This window comes from Betta splendens, chromosome 9 (genome assembly GCF_900634795.4).
Source record: "Betta splendens chromosome 9, fBetSpl5.4, whole genome shotgun sequence".
Taxonomy (NCBI): domain Eukaryota; kingdom Metazoa; phylum Chordata; class Actinopteri; order Anabantiformes; family Osphronemidae; genus Betta; species Betta splendens.
In genome coordinates, this window is record NC_040889.2 from 5,056,698 (window position 1) to 5,078,639 (window position 21,942).

General features: G+C 44.9%; 1 long non-coding RNA gene across 2 annotated transcripts in view; it reads left to right on the forward strand.

Annotated features, from left to right (window-relative positions):
- The window catches only part of LOC114861969 (uncharacterized), a 74,543-nt gene that overhangs the window by 17,590 nt on the left and 35,011 nt on the right, over positions 1-21,942 (forward strand). Inside the window, exons 4-7 of one of the 2 annotated variants that reach the window (XR_008695586.1) lie at positions 5,263-5,335; positions 9,663-9,683; positions 10,344-10,402; positions 10,622-10,773. This is a non-coding gene — a long non-coding RNA (uncharacterized LOC114861969). The remainder of the gene's footprint in view (positions 1-5,262; positions 5,336-9,662; positions 9,684-10,343; positions 10,403-10,621; positions 10,774-21,942) is intronic. The other variant, XR_008695587.1, reaches the window with a different exon arrangement.

A 21,942-nucleotide genomic window follows, 5' to 3' on the forward strand; every position in this document is an offset into this window, starting at 1 on the left:
TAAGTAGTATGGGATATGTATAACAATGCACATGTGTATGTATATGATATGTATATGTTTGTGTGAGTATGTGCACACACCTTAACAGTATTATTGGTATTAGTATTAATCTCCAAGGTAAACCACAGTACAACAGTTGTTTAGTTATGAATGTGTTAGCCTAAGGTACATCCCTGCTTCTTATTTTTTTGCTCCGATTGTTTACTTAACAGATTTGCTTGGTTTCAGCAGCTGGTTGCCCCCCCCCCCCCCCCCCCCCCCCTAACATCACACATATTTTGGATTAGCTAAATAAACCAATTAAATAAACCATAAATTAAATAAACCATAAATCAAGAGTATATATATTTTCTATATACTCCTCTTGTTAAAGCAAAGCTGTCCATCACAAAATGACACTCAGCGTAAGATATGCTGCTTGTTAAACTGCTGGACAGAACAAAAAAAAAAAAAAAACCTGTTGAATGAGGCAGAATCCTTTTGCCGCTGCTGCAGTGTTCATGTTGTGTCAGACATTACAGCGTTAAAAACAGTAAATATTAAATATTATTGTAGCCTGATGGAAATTAGGTGATAAGTTCATTATTGGAATACATGAGGTCCTTTTTCTAAACCGCATATTCCCTAATGCGGGGTCACGGGGGTGCTAACCCAGCTGGCTATGGGCGAGAGGCAGGGTACACCCTGGATGGATCGCCAGTCCATCGCAGACATTCACACACACACACACACACTCCTACGCCTACGGGCAATGGAGAGAGTCCAATCAACCTAATGCACGTCTGTGGACTGTGGGAGAGAGCCAGAGAACCCGTAGAGAACCCACGCAAGCACGGGGAGAACGTGCAAACTCCACACAGAAAGGCACCAGGGCCGCCTCCGGGAATCAAACCCAGAACCTTCTTGCTGTGAGGCGACAGTGCTACCCACCCAAAAGATCATCTCTTCGTGAAAAATGTAATTTTTGAGTTCATGCATCGTATTGATTTTGCATGCATTTCCATTTTGTGAACCAGTAAAACATGTATCTATGTCTTAAATTAAAATTATTTTATTTATCAATAAAGTAGGGTTCAGTGAATGTGCACATGAAACCGGTGGGGTTCAGTACCTCCAACAAGGTACCTCTGTTCTTGACATTATATTATGTGAAGCTACTACTGTGTTTATCATTGTGAGCGATTTTATTGTTGCATCCAGACTTGTATACAACAATATATGGATTAGCTTGGAGAAAATTTCCTGGATGCATTGTATCCCCATTTCTTTTCTAAAACAGCCTTTACATCCTGTTGAGGGGGAACCTACATTACCAGTCACAATCTTTGGACATTTTTGATTGGTAGGCGCGAGAGGGTGTTGTTGCAGATCGATGGGTACCTGGAAGAGGTGGGGCCTGGTTTAAGCTGCGCTGAGCCTCCTGGAGTTGAATGTGTGGCTTCTGGGCAAAATCTGTGGATTAAGGGAGGCCTGAACTTGAAACAGGAAAGGACAGAGCAGTCAATAACACACTGATTAATGATAATGGCATGCAAGCCAGGGGGATAATCTTTCTAAGCTCTTTTTATCTAAGGACTGATTGACTGAAAACACGGAGGACAGAAAGAAAATGCAGCAATCCCCAAGCAAACCAGGGGCTTCCAAACAGCGCAAATGTTTGTATACGTCTCCAGTTGGTATAAATCTGATTAAAAACTCCTCCACTGTCACGGCAGGCGACAGTTAGCATTTTATTTTTCTTATTTTCAGGCATTGAAATAAAACCAACCCTTGCCCTAACTTTTTATTCTATCTTATGTTTGCGGCCGGTCTGTGGTATAAGTGCACTCATGTGGTGCCACTTCTGGTTGGCATCTACTTTGATAATCTCCAATATTTTCCTCCTCTAAATGTCCATATTATTCTATAATCACATCATTCATCTGCACATGACTCTGTGCAATTTTCTGTCACCTTGCAACAAAATATGATCATAATAGCCTCCACATATTATAATAACAAATTCCCTCCTCCTCTTGTATCCCCCCCTTATGAAATGCTTATTGACAGGAAAGAAATGGAAATGATGGTTTATCTTGACCTCTTCCCATCAATCTGGCCCATTTGAGGTTTTCTGGGACGCGTGAGAGGCGCTGATCCTCGTGCTAAGGCCCCATTTGCCGATAGATTCGCCACAACTGCCGTCTAATTTATGCAGTCTCATGGATGCAATTATTCAGTGTGTCCACACTCGTGAAGAAACGCTTGGACGCTGACAGTCTCGAGACGGATTGATGCCGCGTCTAGTGTTTATCTGAGAAGCTTGTCATCGGTGTGTGGGCTGAGATGGATGCTCGGCCCTGGCCTTGGTCAAAGAGGCCCGCTGGGCTTTGTGAACCGACCCTATGGGAGGTGCAGCCTTCTTTTCCTTCCATGCTATTATTTATTAATTTGAGTCCTAAACCACTGCATGTGCCTATAATTTTTTCTATTGCACCTTCCCTCCCATCCCACATCCTCACTGACAGCTGATGAGCATCCTCTTGCTTTAGAAGACACGGGTGCAGATAAATAAATAAATCCAAAATCAATAGTACAACATGTGAAATAACAGTGTAACCAGTTGTCTGTTTGTCGAGGCACCAGCTCTGCCCGTGCCGTGCTCCCTGTACACTATGAGCATGTGCTGCCAGTGAACTGTTGATTAAGCACCACTATTGATTCAGTAGATGGAAAACAATGACGGCACCCGGGTGTTTGCTGTTTTATTTGACTACCTGCAAATGCAAATCCACTTGTCAACAGACTTCTCTTGAAACGTAATGCATTTCTTGTGAATCAATTTCATTTGTGTTGAAATCCTCAGAGCAAGTGTGTAACCACTTCTTGGGTGATGGATGGATGCCCCCCTGTTCTAAACGGTTTAATAGTTTCATCAAAAAAATACACTTTAGCATTTAGTTGTTTATGATTGTGTTTGTGTGATACCACTGGTTGTTTGCCTGCTTCTCTATTGTAAAGATGGCTGGTGGTGGATGAAATGTAAATCAGAGCCAGATTCCTCTATGCCTGGATGTTTTCCCAGCGAGTGTGCCTGTCCACCTCCGCTGCACGCTGAAATCTCGACGAAACTTAGACGGAAAGTGGCTTCAGGCCCAGTCGGGGAAAGGCACAGTGCGTCGAGAGGCTTGCAGACTGATCGATAGCGAGCTAATTGGAAAATAGCGGCAGGAAATGTGATAATGTGGCTGGTTGCTCCAGCCTGTCTCTGGCTGCACTCTCCACCCACCCTTCCCCCTGTTTTTTTGCTCTCGGGACCCGGGTCTCAGTTCTTCAATCTAGTAGTTCTCTAATACGGCTGGAACTACTGGTCGACTCCAATGAACATCATTACTGCTCATACTGGGTCGCCTTTGCACGTAGGAGCATTGAGCCAGAGCATGCGTACGTGTTATAAGAGCGCACCGAGAAGCTGGTGCGATCGCTCTTGACTTGGTGGTACCTGCTGTTTGAAGTATCAAGCTGCAGCTACCAAAAAGAAACCCACACATGCATAGATGGAGCAATAGCACACAGCGGGCAAGCAATCGGAGAGATAGGTGGACATTTACTCTCTGTAAAAGCTATAGTGTGTCATTCAAGAACAGGCTGGATGATGATGACACAGGAGTTGGGAGAGCAGACAAGGGGACTGGAAGTAGTCCGGGAGGAAAAGGAAGCGATGGTATTTCAAACTCAGGGGATTTCTGCATGTCACCAGAATGAGTTGTAATGCCAGACATGAGTGACAGTGATGGGCACTGTGGGCCCGGGATCCAGCTTTCTCCACTCATACCAATTCCCCCGGCCAGGCCTCTCCATCCCTGTGACAAGATGAAGCGACACCGTGTCAGCTCAAGTGCGACAGACTTCCTTTCAGCTTCTGTTTCATCCAGTCAGGTCAGCCAGTCGGCCTCCTGCCCGAGCCCTTTGCGCCAGTCCACCTGTCTGTCTCTGCCTTATTGCACTTAATTGTTTCGTGTGTGATTCTCCGTCTCCTTTCTTCTTCATTCGTCTGCCTCCTCGTTTGCTCCTCGACACCCCTCCAGCGTCTCATCCTTTCGTTCTCTCGCTCTGCAGTGCTCTCGCTTTTGAAGTGGTTGGCACACAAATGGAGCGGGTGGCCGTCGCCTACCTGGTTTCCAAGTCCTGAGCCGTCTCTTTGATAGGCCACCATTTGTCTGCATCAGAGGCGCCGTTTTAGGACACGCTTCAGAGAAGCACCGGACGCCCCGCCGAGCGGCGCCGTCACCTTTCCCTTCCACTGTTTACATGCTGGCTTGCGGGGTCACGACACGCCGGATGGTACCTTTTTGTGGAATGTGCTGTAAAAGCACGAGAGCAGTAATTTTAGGAGTGGTGAAGAGCTTCATCATGTGAAACAAGGACATAAAAGCCTCTTTGTATACAGGCGGAAATCCTGGACGCTGCGCCGCAAGAACCGACAGCGTGTCCACAAATGTCTGGACTGGCTTTTAACACCCGGGTGACTGTGAGCTGTACTTTGCTGATGTCAACAGGGGGCAGCAATACAAATACCGATGGGGAAACTACTTTACCCCTTATTACGATTACCCTTTTTCCTACCTGCAGAGAAAACCGTCACAGCTTTAAAAAGTGGTGGTGGCTTTTAAAATCTTCTTCGCCTATAAATGGTTTTGGCCCCTGCTCCCATTAGCACCACGCGTTTTCCTCTTCTGGCACACGACTCTCCACTAGAAATGTCTTCCCAGTAAATGACTTTACTGATATGGATCGTATTAATTTTGGTTGGCAGAGGAGAACAGAGAGGGAGAAATGGACAAAGATTGAGTCAGAACCACCAGAGAGACGTCCGGTAGTCAAGACTAACGTGATGTTAAGAAGGCAGCTGTATTGTCATATTTTAATCTGATGTTGATATTTAAAAAAAGGGACTTTCCTAAAATATGTTTATATAATTATTAAGTCATTTAGTTTGAGATGTCTAAAACTCTTTACTCAAGCGCTATCTTAACACGTTTTATTTACCAGTGCCACAAAAAAAGTTCTTGACAGTTTTCCATCAGTGTGAATTCCATTAAGCTCCGTGTTTTCCTTTTCCCCTTACCGTTTTTAATCACATTGGAGGCTTTATCAAGTGGGCTGCGCCCTAAAAGCCATTCCCCCTTTTCTTCTTTGACTATCTCCTCTTCAGCAACGCCATCCATTTCGCCGTGAAGACAAGCCAATCTTGTTTTGTGTGTGTGTCCCCTTCCTCAAAAGCTGCCTGGCTCACCTGTATCTCCAGCTCCATCAAGCTCCTGATGAAACCCATACTGGCCCTGCTGCTGATAAGGTAAGTCAGGCAACGAGATATATCCATCATTCACCTCACTAACGCGCGCACACAGGCACAGGAACCTGCCGTTACCTGTGAGCAAGAAAGTGGATTTGTGGAGGAGGGGGCTGGGGCGCACTCTAACGCGATTAGGATTAGAAATGTGAATGAAATCGCACCCTCTGCTTGCATCAAAGTAATCAAACAGCCTCAAACAAAAGAGCAGTTCATTTACTGCCACTAATTACTGCTTGGTGGCTTCACAGTATTGCAGTCTCATTATTCTATTAGCCTCTTCTCCCAGACGCACACAAATGCACAGAAACCTCATAAATTGTGCCGTGGGACCGCTGCCAAAGTGGAGCCTGGGTTCCGCTGGGTAGTTAATCATCTCCTATAGCATGTAATTTGTGTAAACAATGTTTGTGCGCGCACCAGGAGAGCGTGGCCTCCCCTAGGCTCTGGTTTGGCGCCATGTGGCAGCGCGGGCGCCGCGGTTCACGTGCAGGCGGGGCCAAAGGTCGCAAGGTGTTGGTAATTGACTCCTCGCGCCAAGTACGAGCGAGAGCGTGAAAATGAGCTCCACCACCGCCGCGGAATCGGTTGTCGCGACAATGCTCCTGGTGCGGGGAGCGCGAGTGCGAACAGCAAGATTAATTGCGCCCGGGATGGAGGAGTTGAAGCCTGTGTGGGCGGGTGTGCACGCAATGTGCTCCTCTGGTCCATGTGTTCCTATGGAGTGGCCGCCAGTGGACGGGACCGTTTCCTCTCAGCGCTGCCGTGTCAAACGCTCCGAGACCTTTGAGCGATGCGATTCCTTCTGCAGCTCCTTGTTGGTTTGCACGTCCCTGTGTACACAAGGTCATTTAGCTTCTGATCAATAGCTTGTATTGAGCCCGCACGCCCCACACCACCCACTGTTTCTGAAATGGCCGTTAAATCGATGGGAACAAATGAAATTAAGCTCCTGGGCGACTCCGAGGAGCAAATGATCTTCCTGTGATTAATAACACACTGTAAACGCATCTGCGCCGGGCATATCACATCAGACTGTATTTTCTTGCCCCAGATTGTTTCCTCAGGGTGGGAATAAGAGAATAAAGCTGTGATAATGGTGTTTATCTGGGGAAGAGCCATTTGGTCGAAGACTGAAACGAGAACAAATGGTTTTGTTTGTACAGATGTAAGTACGTTACTTTTACACACTATGATTTTGAAGTTTGATGAGCATCAGACCTTAAGAGACACATAGGATGGGGAAAATGGAAGATGATAAATCTTTGATGTCCTATTAGAAAAATTAGAAATATACAGTTACCATATTGATTGGCTGAGAAAAATCTATATGAAGCTTTAACTGCACAGTTAAATCCATGTACTGCTGGTTTTGATCACTTTATAGGTTCCATAAAAATAATATATGTAAATATCATTCAGATAAAAAACTTTCGTGCGTCTGTGCCCTCAGCATTTGGCATCTCATGGTAATGCATCTGTTTGTGCCAGCCGTGAGAGTCCTCTGCCAAGGCTGATTCAGGCAGAGTCTAGTGGAGCTATGCTGTGTTGTTCTTTGGGATATTTACCTGGGGTGAGGTTTTGAACTCTCCATCATAAACCAGACTCGTCTGCGCTTTTGCTAAAGTGCTTTGTGCACAAGAAATGGATGAGCTATTAAGCGGCCCTGCTTTTCTCCAGGGTTGGAGAGTTGGGCCTTCCGGTGTTAGTCTGTAAAGGCATTGAAGGCCGCAACATAGTTCAGGAGCAATGAGGAGAAGCTTCCTATTGATGCCTTCTGTGGGTTATTTTAAAGGGAAGAGCTTTGTGCCACATCGCAGGTCATGTCTGTGGCCTTTTTCTCAGGCTCACACAGTGGCAAATGTGGTTGAGGTACTGTAAAGTGTGAAGTGTGTGATGGAGGCGTGGGGCATTCGGGGTAAACCGAGACGTGAGAACATCAACACTCAACTACTTCAGCTTCATATTGTGGCTTATACATTTAAAATCCTCCTCTTATGTCTAAATGCTGCACCATCTGCCAGACTGAGGTGAAACCAGAGTCCGAGGTTGGTACCTGTGCCTCCTCTCCGTGCTCCTCGGCTCCTCTGGGCGTCTGCGCTTTCAATTATGCATGAGCGTCGTAACCACTACAGTCAGTTTGCTGGCAACAGACACAGGCCCAACATCCCCAGAGCTGCATAGGGGAGAAGCTTGTTTGATATACAGAAAGGAAATGTGTACTATTCCAGCTTCATGTGTCCTTTGCTGCTTTTACTGTTCATACAGGACTCAAGTCTCTAAAGCAGTTATGCTGCATTCACGTCACGTCGGCAGAAAGACGCACGAAAGAAGTTCCCACATGGTTCTATTTTTTCCTCCACATTCATGATAAAGCTCCAGTAGGAAGCGCTGAAATATTGCTGCTGCCGAAATATTTAGATGGATATTGCGATTTAAAATAATAATCATTGTCTTGATCATCTGTGTGTGTGTTGTATGACTACCTGCTCCGGCCGGTCCAGATGAGAGGAATAGTTTCTCCTCAGCTCTGAGCTCGGGCCCATTTATTAAGGCGTGCTTATCGTTCGTTGTGACCCGGGTTAAGTGTCCTGAGAATTATATTTAAGGCTGCGGGTCTCAGTTGGCAATTAGATACAATTCATTACAGCAGACACGCAGGCCTACAGGGGGAAAGGTAGGAGCCGCGGCAAAACAGTGTAGCAAACCGGGGGAGAGAGAAACAGAGGAGAGGGGGAGGGCGAGAGAGTGTGAGATTGCTCTAAAAAGGGAAAAAACAGGTGGGATATCTGTAGGAGGGGATGAATGCGAGGAAGGAGCATTGGTTGTGTGGAAGAGGTTTAAATAGAGGAGGGAGGAGGAATTCTTGTTAGAGTTGGATGAGAAGAAGTGAAGGCGTGTTTGCCAGCGCTTGGCGGCTCGACTGCAGCATCACCTGATGGTGTCGTCTGTCGGCGGCGGTGCTCCTCACAGAGAGGATTTCACAGGTGTCATAGTTTTATTTGGATGTAGAGATTGTTTTCAGGTGTGTATCAATTATAGAACTGCATTCAGTATCTAAAACAAGCCACACTGACGGGTTCCAGCTTAACAGTTCAAATGCAGATACGACAGTAATGACTTCAGCACTATAACCACAAACGCAACCCACATCCCCAGCAACCGTCCAGGTCCTAAACACGCTGAATGCACCGCGGTTGACAGGACGGGCTTTTCCAAGCCGCTGCACCTGTTTGATAACTAACGCACACACGACTCCACACTCAGGATGTGTGACAGATTCCATTCAGAAGGCTCACTAAATCTGGCTCTGAGTTCACGTCAGCGAATGGAGAAACTATAAAAAAAGAAAAAAAGGGTTTTGCACAATGTTGCTGTAGAGAGGAGACCCTCAGACATGTCAGATAAATCAGATGAATTTACAACGTGAAAGCAAAAGGGTGAAAGGAGTTTATACCTGATTTGTATGAGTTTGTCTTTTCTTGATTAGTTTTGCAGAAATATGGTATTTAGGGCCTCCAGACGTCGTTGACTTCCTGCAGCCTGGCGCCCATGGAGAGTGAAATTCTGCCTGGAGCCTCCTCCCCAGAGATGCTCTGTCACTGCGGCAGTGTCACAGTGCGTCACGTCACTAGCTACATGAGAGAATTTCTGTCTTAAATCAACAGCACGTTTGACAAAGGCTGGATTCGCCAGTGCAGCTTGTCAGCTGATAAGAAAACAAAGAATCGCAACAGATAACAATGTTTGAGGCCCTTTTTCTAATATATGCTGGAGTCTGGGCATAATAGAGCAGTGAGGACTTGTCAGTTGTGATTTGCTGCGGCTTGTAACCCCATTGATGTCACACTGTCCCTCAGTGCTCACAGAAACAAGAGCGGAGGGCAGAGTTCAGCAGAAACAGTGTTTACAGGCTTTAAATGAAGGCGTTTACTGCATCATCTGCAACCACACCTTAAAATAAACCAATTTTCTGGTGGATTCGGTGAAATTGATATAATCCAGCATGTCCAGAGATGAAAAATATTCACAAGTTCTGTTACATCACCTGTAAGTCATTATATAAATAAATGTGTCAGTCTGTGCGAGGAGCTGTTGATTCTGCTCAGAATAAAATCCATAGCTTTCTAAGGTTTTGGTGCAGATTCACCCGTAAAGAAAACAAAACATTAAAAATGAAGAACAGTTACAGTAATTTAATGTAAGAGCCGGTCAGTCTAGTCATCGCGCAGCTGTTTACGGATTCACCTGAACGCTCCATCGATCTCGCTGTAAACGGGAGTGTATTAGTTCAGCCTACTTATTGAGTCTTCCTCTTCTCTCATTTCAGGTGCTTCAAAGACCATTTTGGGTGAGTATACATGTGTGTGCAATTCCAATATTTGAAACCACCTCGAACTACATGAATCCTGTTACGTTCACCAGCATCGCAGCTTTAAATACCTGCAGACCCACCGCTTCCTCGGCCTTTCAGTCGCCTGCTTCTCTCTCATTCCTTCCGGCTTCTTGCTATAATTATTCATTCATTCATTCTTGCTCATTGGCTAAGAGGGGCTGTAATCACTTTTTTGATGGAAGTCATTTCTCCCTCTAATCCAAGCGAGCATGTGCCAGGTCTCATTCTGGGTCCTTTCATATGGTGGCAGAAGAGGCTGTACCTCTGGAAGCTTAGCATTCTTAATCTGAGTCGCCTTTTTGCATTTTCCGTCGTCGCTGTCAACACACATGCCTCCCCTACAAAGTGCCACACAAAGCTGAGCCACGTTCCACAGCTTTTTTCTCTAACCTTCAGGTTAATGCTGTTAACGCTGAGGATTTCTGTTTAAAGCAGACCATTAATACGGCCGTAATTATTAACTTGTACGTATGCGGCAAACAAGACAAACGGCCTCCTAACATCCCAGCAGCTGTGCACAGTCAACATAGACACAGTATATAATCATGTAACCTAACATCATAGACTTTTATATGTCTTAATAAAGACTAACTAATGTTGTTTTTAATGTTTTAGCAGCGACACTGATTCCTCAGACTGAACACCAAGTGAGCCAATGAGATGAATGAACTGAGGTGCAAGCATGTTTAAGATAAGTAGGACATATATATAGTTTATAGTCTGTGTAGTGTCTAAAATGTGCATCGTCAGCATTGCCTTTGCATCTGTGAGATACAGGAGAGAGCAGGTGTGTTGTCTGTGCTTTTTAAGTAAGCGGTGCAGCGCTAATGATGCCTCCCACCGTCCACAGTGTCTCACGTCTCTGTTTACCTTCTCCTCCGTGTGCTTTGCAGCGGCGTCGGATGCTGCAGGTCTGTAGTCAGCTCCGCCTCATCTGCGCCTGCCGCTGCCACACATCACGTCAGGAATCTGATGAACTGTGCCGACCTCAGATTAACCTCCCGCGACCGCTTTCTTTTTCCGCAATCCCACACCATCACCGGAGGTGAGACATGCACACACGCGCTCGGCTCATGGGAATCGGCCTTCACACATACACACACAGCGAAGTGAAGATGATTCATTGACAGGGTTATAGAGAGGTTTAAAATCTACCTGCCCTCCACAGTCAGGCAGACCCTTCGAAGTCTGGGCTTTAATAGACTCAGACATGTTGAGCTCCTGGAACAGCAGGGAGACTATTAGAGGATATGCAAGTGCAAGCACTCATAATTCTCTCTAATGCAAGTGCAATTTAAAAAGTTACTACTGGAACTATTTTGTAATGTCAAAGCATAAATGAGACTTCAAACAACAACTATTAGTTTGACTTTGAATGGAAAAGATGAAGTATTAAAATCTCAACCTATAGCAAATTTGAATATATATGAAACTTTACCCTTTATTAGTAATCTAGAAAACTTTAATGGCAATATTTTAGTTTAAAGTTAAAAAAAGAAATCTCTCTAGATTTTAGGTCCCTCTGCAGACCTGAGTGACTGGTCTTTGGATTTCAGTGCTTTTCTTTTTACTTACATCCAATTTGCATGATTCATGACCACCTACCCTGATTGGCTCAGGGTGCCGACCTCACATTCACCTACAGCCCGTTTTAATGCTGGCTAATGAATAATACAAATTCACATACATCAAATCTTTAACTCAAGTCATGGCGGCTGGTGGAGATGAGTGTGTAATTATGTCTTGGTAGCATAGCAACTCAGCGCTGAGCCGGTGGGCGTCTGTGCAACATTGCCCTAATCCAACCCAACTTTTTTCACAAGATCGAACCTTGAAGATAATTATTTTGTTGCTTTTAGTTACTCAACACTATTATCAGTTTATTTTTCATTTGTTGGAGTGTTTCCTGGAGCCTCTACTGCAGCGTCACATTATATCTGTCAAAATGTTAGACTAAATCTTAAAACCTATGTTTTGAATCTGCCTTTTTGTAGTTGTTCAGTATCCACACACTGTTTTATGAATAATAGGACAGACAGCCACACTCAGTGATGAGTAGGTAACCTTCAGACAACAAAGGTCTAAACGTCAAAGCTCTGCGCTGACTATTGGTTTTGATGTGAGGCGTTTGCAATATCGTCACGCGGCGACTAACCCGTATACATTTATGTATTTGATACTGACGCTTTGCTTTCCAGCAAATTCTGAAGGTAAATACTACAAACGTTTCTCAAGGACATTTAGGAGTTATTAATCCTAAAAATTGTGCAATAAGCCAAGACGTGAAATGAGATTAAAGACTCCGGATCGACACCTGGTCCGTACATTCAAATGTCGCCTGCAATATCTGGGTCTTCGGTGATTGGATTTTAATGAAAGTATCTGGGTGGAGGCGATCATGGCTGTCATTGCTTCATTGTGGCATTTTACAAATTAGCCAAAGTGGAACAAAACAACAACTACATGAGATTCACATGGACACTGTGCACAATTAGTTGTATGCTGCTGATCACATTATAACAAAGGTTAATGGGGTTATGCATCAAAGTAATCTGCCTGTGCAGACTTTGAGCTCCCAGACTCCTAAATAATACATAAATAATTAAATAATTAATTTAAATGAACGTATGCAATGAAAAATGGCGGTTGGTCTAAAAGTAATGGATTGGTGAGTGTGATTTTGGCATTTGGCCTCCACACAACACCAGGTAAAAATGGCAATTTAAAGACTCGAGGTGTGAGCGATGTCTAGTCTTTTAGCTTTTATTCAAGTGGTCTGACACTTTAACCACTTTAACAGCTAATAAGTGCTAGGTGTGGCCTGTTTCCTCAGCACTCTATGAATAATTAGACAGGCTAACAACTAACCGTCAGGGAGAGATTAAAATTATTGACGGTGGTAAAAAAACACAATTTGGAACATCACCCCCATTGATGTCACACTGTCCTTCAGACAATTTGGAACAACAAGCAGGCAGCTCAGCAACTGCGAGAGCACTCAAGACAGACACAGTTAATGGTCATTGGACGCTGTCCATGGTGCTGAAGAGTCACTGGAGGACGTAGATGTTTTAGTATTGTTAATGTCTACAGTCAGACACAGATTCATGAATGCACTGTAAATGTCTTCTATTTGTGCAAAAGGTGAATGGACCTCTGCTCTATGATTCCTTCAAGCCATTTAAAAGTTAACATCTAGGCACCAATGGCCAACTGACGATCAACAATCCCATAACTGATAAAAAGCAGCCTCATCGCTTAACTGACACATATTTAGGTGGTGACAACATATACATTGGTAATTTCTGTTTCCGACCTCACTCTCAGCTGAAGGCCGCAGTCAGTGATGCCCATTGTTTTCAAGCCGCCTCCAGAGCTGTTTTGACCAGCTCACAGTACGGAGCGTGTGACTGCTCACTGGTGTCCAAGCATGTGTTAAAGCCTCCCCACAGTGCAGCACACCCTGGACTAATTTCACACCCTTTTCATTGTGAGGGAGCCCAATTGTGTGTGTGTGTGTGTGTTCTACTTCAGCTTCATACTTAGCTGTTTGAGCGTGATTGTGCACGTACACCCACAAGCGTGTGTGCATTTACGTATGAATCTATGTCTGCGCGTGGGCTTGGCACAGCGGCCAACAATGGAGGAGCTGCGCCTCTCAGCGTGATTTGTGTCACTCAAAAGATTCCTCTTTTTGAAGAACACTTTCCACACGCCTGCTCCCCTCTCCACACTCAGTGGGACAACATTTTGCTAATCCTATTTAGAACTGGGAAAACAGATTTCTGTCAAGCCGTGCAGCTCTGAGTATAGTAGTCTGTCGGTACCAGTGAATGTTTGTGGTAGTAATGTATTATTGCTGTCAGGTGAAGGTTGAGGACGGATGGGTCAGACAGGTGACAGGTTGCTTTGATGGTGGTAGTTACCTGCTATGGACCCAGTGGCCAGCGGATCTGTCTGTGATCATTTTAATATTGTGCGTGTGTGTTTATGAGGATACAGGCATAAAGTAGCATGACACTGACACGCTGTGGGCCTGAACGAAATGCTAGCGTGCGTCCCCCTGAGCATAAAAGATGGGTTTACAGCCTCAGGGCGTCATAACTGTCTTGGTACACAGGGAGTAATTCTGTGGCATGTTCTTGCTGACACGCTGCAGAACTATACAATGGCACTCAACCGATAGATGCGGCTCCCACCAGTGCGTTTATAGCAGAAATCACGGTTGTCTTGACACAACAATAACACGTTGATATGTGTAAATATGACTTTATGTGCAGTATATATGAACGTGTGAGTCACCTTGTGATGCAAAGACGGATATATTGTGTGATTATAATTACTACCAAGCATCTACAGACACATTTTACCCACAATGCAATGTCATGAACACTTCCCACTGTAAGCAAGCATAATCACACTCTTTTGGTTTAATCATATTTACCTAGAACTACAGTACAGTTCCCAACCTACAATCGAATTAAACAAGTGTAGTGTGATTCAAATGATTAAGCTAATCATATAAATGTCTATGCAGTCACGTTTAACTTCAGTAATAAGAAAATGTTATATTGGTTTTCAATGGGATGTAATTGAAACTGAACTCTTATTGACATGGAAATGATCTAACTTTCCTCTCAATTGTAATTTATGACAGTGTAGATGTAAAAGCATGCTTCTTCTCAAGTGCTAAGGGGAAACAAACCCTGCTGCTCATTCAGGTTCTCCTTCTTGTTTGACACACAATCACTCAAACTGTTAATTTAGTCCTAATTGTATCCAGCCGGCTGCGTGTGTAATTATAATAACTGAGTAAATAAGTTCGCCAGTGGTAAAATGCCTGGCAGCTCCTCAGCTCTCGACTACTAGGCGGCGGCTCGGTGATTTTTGAGTTTGAGACGCTAACGGTTAATAATTTATGCTCATTAGAGATGGTACAATAATAGAACATATGAAGAGCCAATCTTTATTCATTGAAATAGAGGTCACCCACACTAGGTGTCTTTCTTCTGTAGACTATAAATTGCTTCTCTCTCTCCCTCACTCTCTCCGCCCACCATCTTAGAGTTTGAGAAAGTCGACTGAATTTAAATGGGATAAATTATAAATCTGATTAGGTGAATATTCTCTGTGATCTGCAGGGCAATGCGGAAGAAAGGTGATGAAATGAAAATGATGAGGAGACACAGGAGATGATTTCTTTTTTCTCTTTGTCTGTCCTTTCGCCCCACCCCACCTCCCCGTCTGGAGTTTAGTCCGGCGATTCACCAGCGGTGTAATAATATGAGCTACTTCATTAGACGGAAAAGCTCTCTGGTGTCAGCAGAGATGTTGCCTAATTGAGATTCATTTGATGAATCTTGATCAGGAGCGTGTCAGTTTTTAAGCTGCCACGGGGTTTCTTTCTTTTTTTTTTACTGCTCTGCAAATGGTCATCAACCCGCTATTAATGATGACTTCAAAGTAGCTTAACCTGAATGAAGATGTTGATTTAAAACTTCAAAGACGGCACTCAGATCCCTTTGGCTGGCAGAAAGACGCAGCGAGGACTTCTGATACTGTGGTGGATCTTAACGACACAATAAGCACGCAGCACGTAGAATAAAGGTCAGCGCTGCTACAGGAGCCGCAAATAGTTGTTGGCGTCTGACACCTCGGACTCCACCTGTGCCCCGACGGGTTCAAGCTCTTGTCCTGTACAATTTTCCGCTGCTCCTTAAAGCAAATAAAAAAGATTCCCGTTTAATCGTAGCGATCCTTCACACATTAGCCTGGAGATGCATTTCATTACAGGTCGCGAGGCAGCATCGGCTCCTGAGCCCGACCACTTCGCATTACTCAGTCTTAGACCATTAGCTGCAAAGGTTATTACCCCAAAGTTTTAGAGCTTTATCAGAGGTTGAAGGTAATGGAAAGGAATGACAGAAAGTTATTACATGAATTGTGTTCCTGTCGCTTCGTGGCTCCAGATTCCCCAGGAAGAAAGCTCTTAAAGGTTTTATAGAAACACAAACCTTGTACTGATTAATGTTGGCTGAAACGATCCACTAACAGTACACTGGATCGCTTATTCCCAACAAGTATCTTGCGCCCTGGGGACGCCTCCATGTTTGACAGAGGACGTGTGAGAGATTGCAGATTACATCAGCTCATTAAAAACGGGGAAAATTGCAATGAAATCATGCACCTGAGCGCTATGTGAATACGTGAGCAGAGAAGTCTGCACCCAGCAATGAATAAAGGCTTCAATTAGGTCCCGACTTGTATTGGAAGGTCGGTAAACTGCTAAAGGAGGGTGAAAGACCTTCATTCCTTTTATTTATTTTTACCATTATCTTCCATGTAACATCTCCACATTTGTAACTCCCTGTTGTTCAGTATCACCTGCTTTTATCTGACCACGCCGACCTTCTTTGCACATCTGGCTCCATGAGCGAACGCGCCGAGGAGCATTTTATCGTGGCCGGCGACGCGACAGGGGAGAGGCCGCTGATCTGTGAAACCACGGTGTCGCACTCCCGCCCGGCGCGCGTTCGCCGCTCGGCTGCACAAGAGTGGGAGAGTCGATCCTCAAGATTTAAAGGCGGCCTTTAAAAATGCTATTTTTCACGGGCTCGTTCGTACTGTGTCAGGCTTTGTGGGAAAAAAAGGACCGTGTGGTGCTAAGGATCAAATCCTCATCTCACACTTGAGACAAGTGAGAGCAGCTCACATCTAGATTCTGTCAGCATGACATGATGCATGGGATCTGAAATCTTTTTAGTGTTTTTTCAACCCGATGCTTCTGAAGGAAGAACCCAGATTATATTACAATATGTCACCGCTTAAATCAATGAACACGCACTATTACATTGCTTTGCTCTTCTGTATCCGATTTCCGACTTAACCCTGAGAGTGACCTTGAAGGATTGAAATCAATCACTACTCCTTTACTTGTGAGATATTTCTATGGGCAACGCTTTCTTTTATGTCTCTAAAACTCTTTGTGTGTTCATATTAGCCAAGGGCAACTAAGGCTTATTGTCTGAAACCAGCCAAAAATAGCTCCACTCATCTCCCATCCAGCAACAATCCGAGTGAGGTGGATGCAGCAGTAGTTTTCCCTCCTGGTCACATCCCACTAGGGGTATAATGGGCACGGCCACCTGTGAAGGAACCCCAGGATTGGACACGAACGTGCTGCAGGGAAGGCACCTCACATCTGTGTTGCGAACACCTGGGGACGGCGCGGTGGGTCGGCGCGAATAAATCCCCCCCCCCACCGAGCCCCCATATCTCCCACAGAAATAATATCGCGGTGACCAGGCGCATTTGAGCCACAAACCCCTCTATTTCTCCATCACTCACTCGCGCCGAACCCCCCCCCCCCGTCGCCGGCTCGACCCGGCCGTCGGGATGCTATCGCACCCCAGGCAATCAGAGATATAGCCGTATGTCACAAATAGGTGTCGACGCTTATTACAGCGGGGAGGGGGCCCAAGGCAAGCGAAAACTCACTTATCAGAAAGGACATAGCTGTGACATTCCAAGCCCCAATCCCTGCCCCCCCCCCTCACCCCCCCATTTGCCTGGACGATGCAGGATATCACCTTCTTTCCTTCACAGGCCGACGGTATTTGACCAATAACACAAATGTAATACCTCACCCCTCCACACTCCGCCACTGTGCCGGTTGATTTAATGGAGCTGTAAACTGCCAGTGGAGTTTATTCGGTGTTTGCTAAAGGATGGGAGGCTGAGCCTGCAGGTGTGGGAAGGACAAGCAGGGCTTGGTCGCTGCTTGTATACTGTAGCCCCGACTATTATCAAGTTACTCATAGAAAATTGGCGTGATTTATTGCCTGGCGTTAGTTTTGGCCTAGTTTAGCTAAGTTCATGTGGGAAAAGTTTTCATATTTCTTATCATCCTTTTCCGTTTATTGCATTTCCTGTCGCCTCCAGGTGTTTCGTGTCCAGAGTGTTTCTGAAATAAAGTTTTTTAGGGTCATGCTTGTTCCAGTTATTGTGGCATTGATAGTAATAGAGTAAGAAGATTTGTCTGAGGACAAAATTTCAGCTTTTGGGTAGATGTTTAGGATTTTACTCTGACACATAGACACATCAGTAAGTCCACATGTGTATCTACCTTTACTCTTTTCTATCTGATCAGCTGTGATTGTGTCCTGTTCTCCCTCCCTCTGAACCTAGTCAGTCTCTACCCGCGTATTCCTGATCTCCTTTGCTATTGATACCTTTCCCTTGCGATGGCGAGGTTTTCTTCTCCATCCCACCCACATAGAGCAGTACAACCCTTCCCTTAGTCATCTCCATATTAGTCCTCTGTGTAAAGACGTCCTCGTTGAAGCCTTTCCATTTTTCTGGCTCTCCGTCCTTCACCTTTAAAGAATAGTCTAAATGCGAGATCACTTAGCTAAAGCCGCACTGGAAATACCTCAACTGATGAAGGGGGCTACGCTGGCTTAGCTTCTTTAGGTATAATGTCCCTAAAACCCATCTTCAAAAAAGACTTTCCATTATTGCCAAGTGTTAAGATGATGTTAGTTTAACTGTAAGCCAATTATCAATTAAGCAGCTTAAAAACAACAGGCCATGATCCATAAAGATAAAGTTGTGGATTAGATATAAACCTTGTTAAACACTTAAGGGTCTCAAAAAAGGGGAGCAGGTTGTGGCCTCCCATTCAGTGGCTAATGTCCGTGTACGGAGCCTGGGGATCACAGAGGGGTTTTAACCTATCCTGTCAGCCTAAATTAATGAGGTAATTAAGGGCTCAGGTGGAATTAGCAGTAGACACCTTAAGTGCTCTCAGGCAGCCAGATAGGCAGGCGGGACGTAGCGTAAGGCTACAGTATAGCTGGAGGACGGGTGCTGCACAAAAAGCTGGCGCTGAGGGGAGCTTTTGCAAAACGCCACAGTTTGCAGGACAAGGGCGAAATGATTCACTCAAAGGGGACACGGCAGTTTGTCATCCACTTCACGTCAGCGATAGGAAGGAAGTGAGTGAGCATACGGTGAATTTAGGAGGCTTTTAGTGATTTGAATGTGATTATATTACATAGACCGCTGCAGTCATAAAATCACCCAGTTTAAAGCCTTCATTAAAAACTCTCCCTGGAATAGTATTCAGGTTATGGATCCTTAATACTTGCTGTATACTTCAATGGCTATTCTACATATCCTTTTTGGGGGGTAGGTTTTTTATGAAAACAATAAAAATATGAGCATCTTATTTCTGGTCATCGTGATGAGCGGTAGGAGCTGTGCAGTACATCCTCTTTGTTAAGTTAGCTTCAATTGAAACTTGGTTTGGATTAGCAAATATCTTGATCTGTGAGCTGTGAGGCGGATGAAATAAAAACACAGTGATGCATCAGTTTATGCAAATCCCCCGTGCGTAGGCGATGTCATTTAACATTTGTGAACAACAGATAGGTTGTAATTAAGGCTCTCACCTAGTTCCACTGTGCTCTACTTCACGCCAATGCACAGAACGAGTGGGGACTCACAAAAAGCTGCTAAACAGTTTACAGTGGCTAAACACTTCATCTTTAGTTAGTGGCGCAGCCTGTTATCGCGTCCGTTTGGACAAGGACGTCATCAAGTGGATGTCAGTGGACCTGGGGGTCCTCAGGACATGGTGGCTGTCAAAACAGGCCTTTCATTCATGCATATGAATTTACAGCTAAGAACAAAGCAGAGATGAGGAATGGCGTGACTCCACATTAGCCGCCCAGTCGGAGACGCAGGTGGAGCCTTAACCTGTCGCTTTTCTAATTCAAAACACGACGGGAGTCCCAGGTCGTTTTCGCAAGCAAACACGTTAAAGCCTTATTACATTCGCAGTGATCATTTTCTGTCCATCGGGCAGAGGTAATTAGGTTCCCTGCACACTTGTTCAATGAGATCTCATCGGAGAGCGTTCTATATAGAGCCGGCAAAATGAGTGATTATTGTAGAGAACGTAGCCTGTGGGTGTTCCTGTCACTGACATCCACCGTCTACCAAGAGACACAGGCAGAGCTCAGACTCTGACTAAGGACAAGGTTCATACCTGGAAGTACTGCACCGACTGCAATCCAATACCAACTAAGGTCGGCCAATGTAAAGCCTTGATTCAGAATAGAACACAGCTAATTTTTTTGTTGTTTATAGCGTTGGTACGCGATGACGCCCAACGCTATCCTTCAATAATGTTAACGCCAAAGCAAAGATGAGTTGTGTAGCCAGTAGCCAGTGCAGTAAATGACATATAGTGAAGGTGTGAAGTGGCGCTACTTGGCTTTATGAAATCATTATATAATATATATATAGGCAAATATTTTGATTTCTATTCAGCTCTGTGGACACTTTCCTTAGATGTGAGCGTCTGAACAGCAAAGGGGAGGATCGCGGCGGCCCGTGTGCCTGGATGCGCTCTAATATATTCTCTGCAGCACCCTGTACACAAGCGGCGTGCTCTCCAGCAGAGGCTGCGGTGGCTGCTGTTGCCGTGATTGTCCTTACAGCCCGTCCTCTGGTGTCAGTCAATAGTTGGGCTGCTGCGGGTTTGACTCCTCTCCGCCAACACATGACAGGAAACCCGCCGTGCCCTCGCTCGTCCCGGCTGCCTCCACTTCCCCTCGCGCCTCTCTCGTCTCGGGGTTATTCACACATGACGTGGGGGGGGGGGTGACATTTTGTTCTTACCCGCATGAGCAACCTGACCTTCACACTTTAACCTCGAGTTTACACTCGTTCGTGACCTCCGAATGTCCACAAGGCGTCGCTTCCAAATGTCAGAAAGACCTATGGAACTAGACCACAGAGTCCATGAGGAGAAGACACAGTTTTATTAGTTCAGTGTGACCGAGTGACAACGAGCTTAAGCCAGAAATGTCCAGGATCGAGGCCACAGGGCGCGTGTGAATTTGTTGTAACTGACGTTTTCTGCAGAAGCGTTCTTCTTCTACTTCTTCTTCTTCTTCACATTCCCCCTTCTCTTCCCCTTTTTCTTTTTTCAGGCTCAGTGAACTGAGGGAAAATGACATTTAATTACAGGAGAGCAGTCACGCAGTTCAGCTAATTACGATCCCGGGAGTTCAGTCATCATATCTAATTAACTTTCACTTTCATGAAAGCTTAATGCAGCGCCATAGCTAGGCGCCGCATGTGCCACACTTCAGGAATATTGACAACTCTTTGGAAATTAATTTCAAAATAGTCCGCTTTTTTCTCTCTGGCTCTTCATTACAAGAACAAAAACAAAGAAACAAAAACGCTGAAGAGTCCGTAATTTTTAATATGTATTTAAATGTTGATGATTGCATTTATGAAACCATAAAGGATATTTAGAATTGATCCAGCTCCTTTAGCCTTAAATTGAATATAATCACTCACATGGCTGGTGGCAGCAATTCATAGGCGTATTGATTGTTAAGAGCACACTGCATAGTCTGATTCACATTCATTATGACACTCTGAGAAGACAATCAATTCATTATTATGCCTGCCCTTGATCACATTGTTAGTGTGCTTACTGGGGCATGTGCGCGTTTGTGGGTGTTCACAGATCTGCGCCACGGTTTTCGAGCAATATTTATTTAGTGTGACCTCTGCCTGGAAATCACTCACTTTGTTGACTTGAGTCGCACTCGTACACGACCCCCCCCCCCCCTTGCTTTATATGCTGATGTTGTTGACGGGATGTGCGGCGTCTTTCTCCCAGACCCGAGATGGCGCCGAAGCCGAAATGAGAGCGCTAATTGGTGACTTGAAATCCCCTCAGTGTAGCCCGAGCGTCTATAAAGGTCATCGCTACTCATAAAATGGAGTGCTCACTTGTTTTTTTTATTAACCGGCCTGACAGACTTGGCCCAGAAAAATCATATAAAACATTGCGTGGTGCTTCTTTTGGAGCCCGTGACCCTGTTTCAGGTGACGTCACAAAGTGGGGTAAAATATCAATCAAGCATCTTAATAATAATAATAATAATAATAATAATAATAATAATAATAATAATAATAATAATAATAATAATAATAATAATATGTTCTAGTAATACTAGAACATGAGAGAGTTTATTTTATCTTGCATGTGACTTTAAGTCCACATGCATTTCCTTCACCGCCTGCCTCGTATCAGCTACATGATGGCGATGACACACAACATGCCACGCGCGCAGTGATTTAGTGTCACACTTAACGGCGGCCCTCTAATTCCAGCCCCTCCCACACA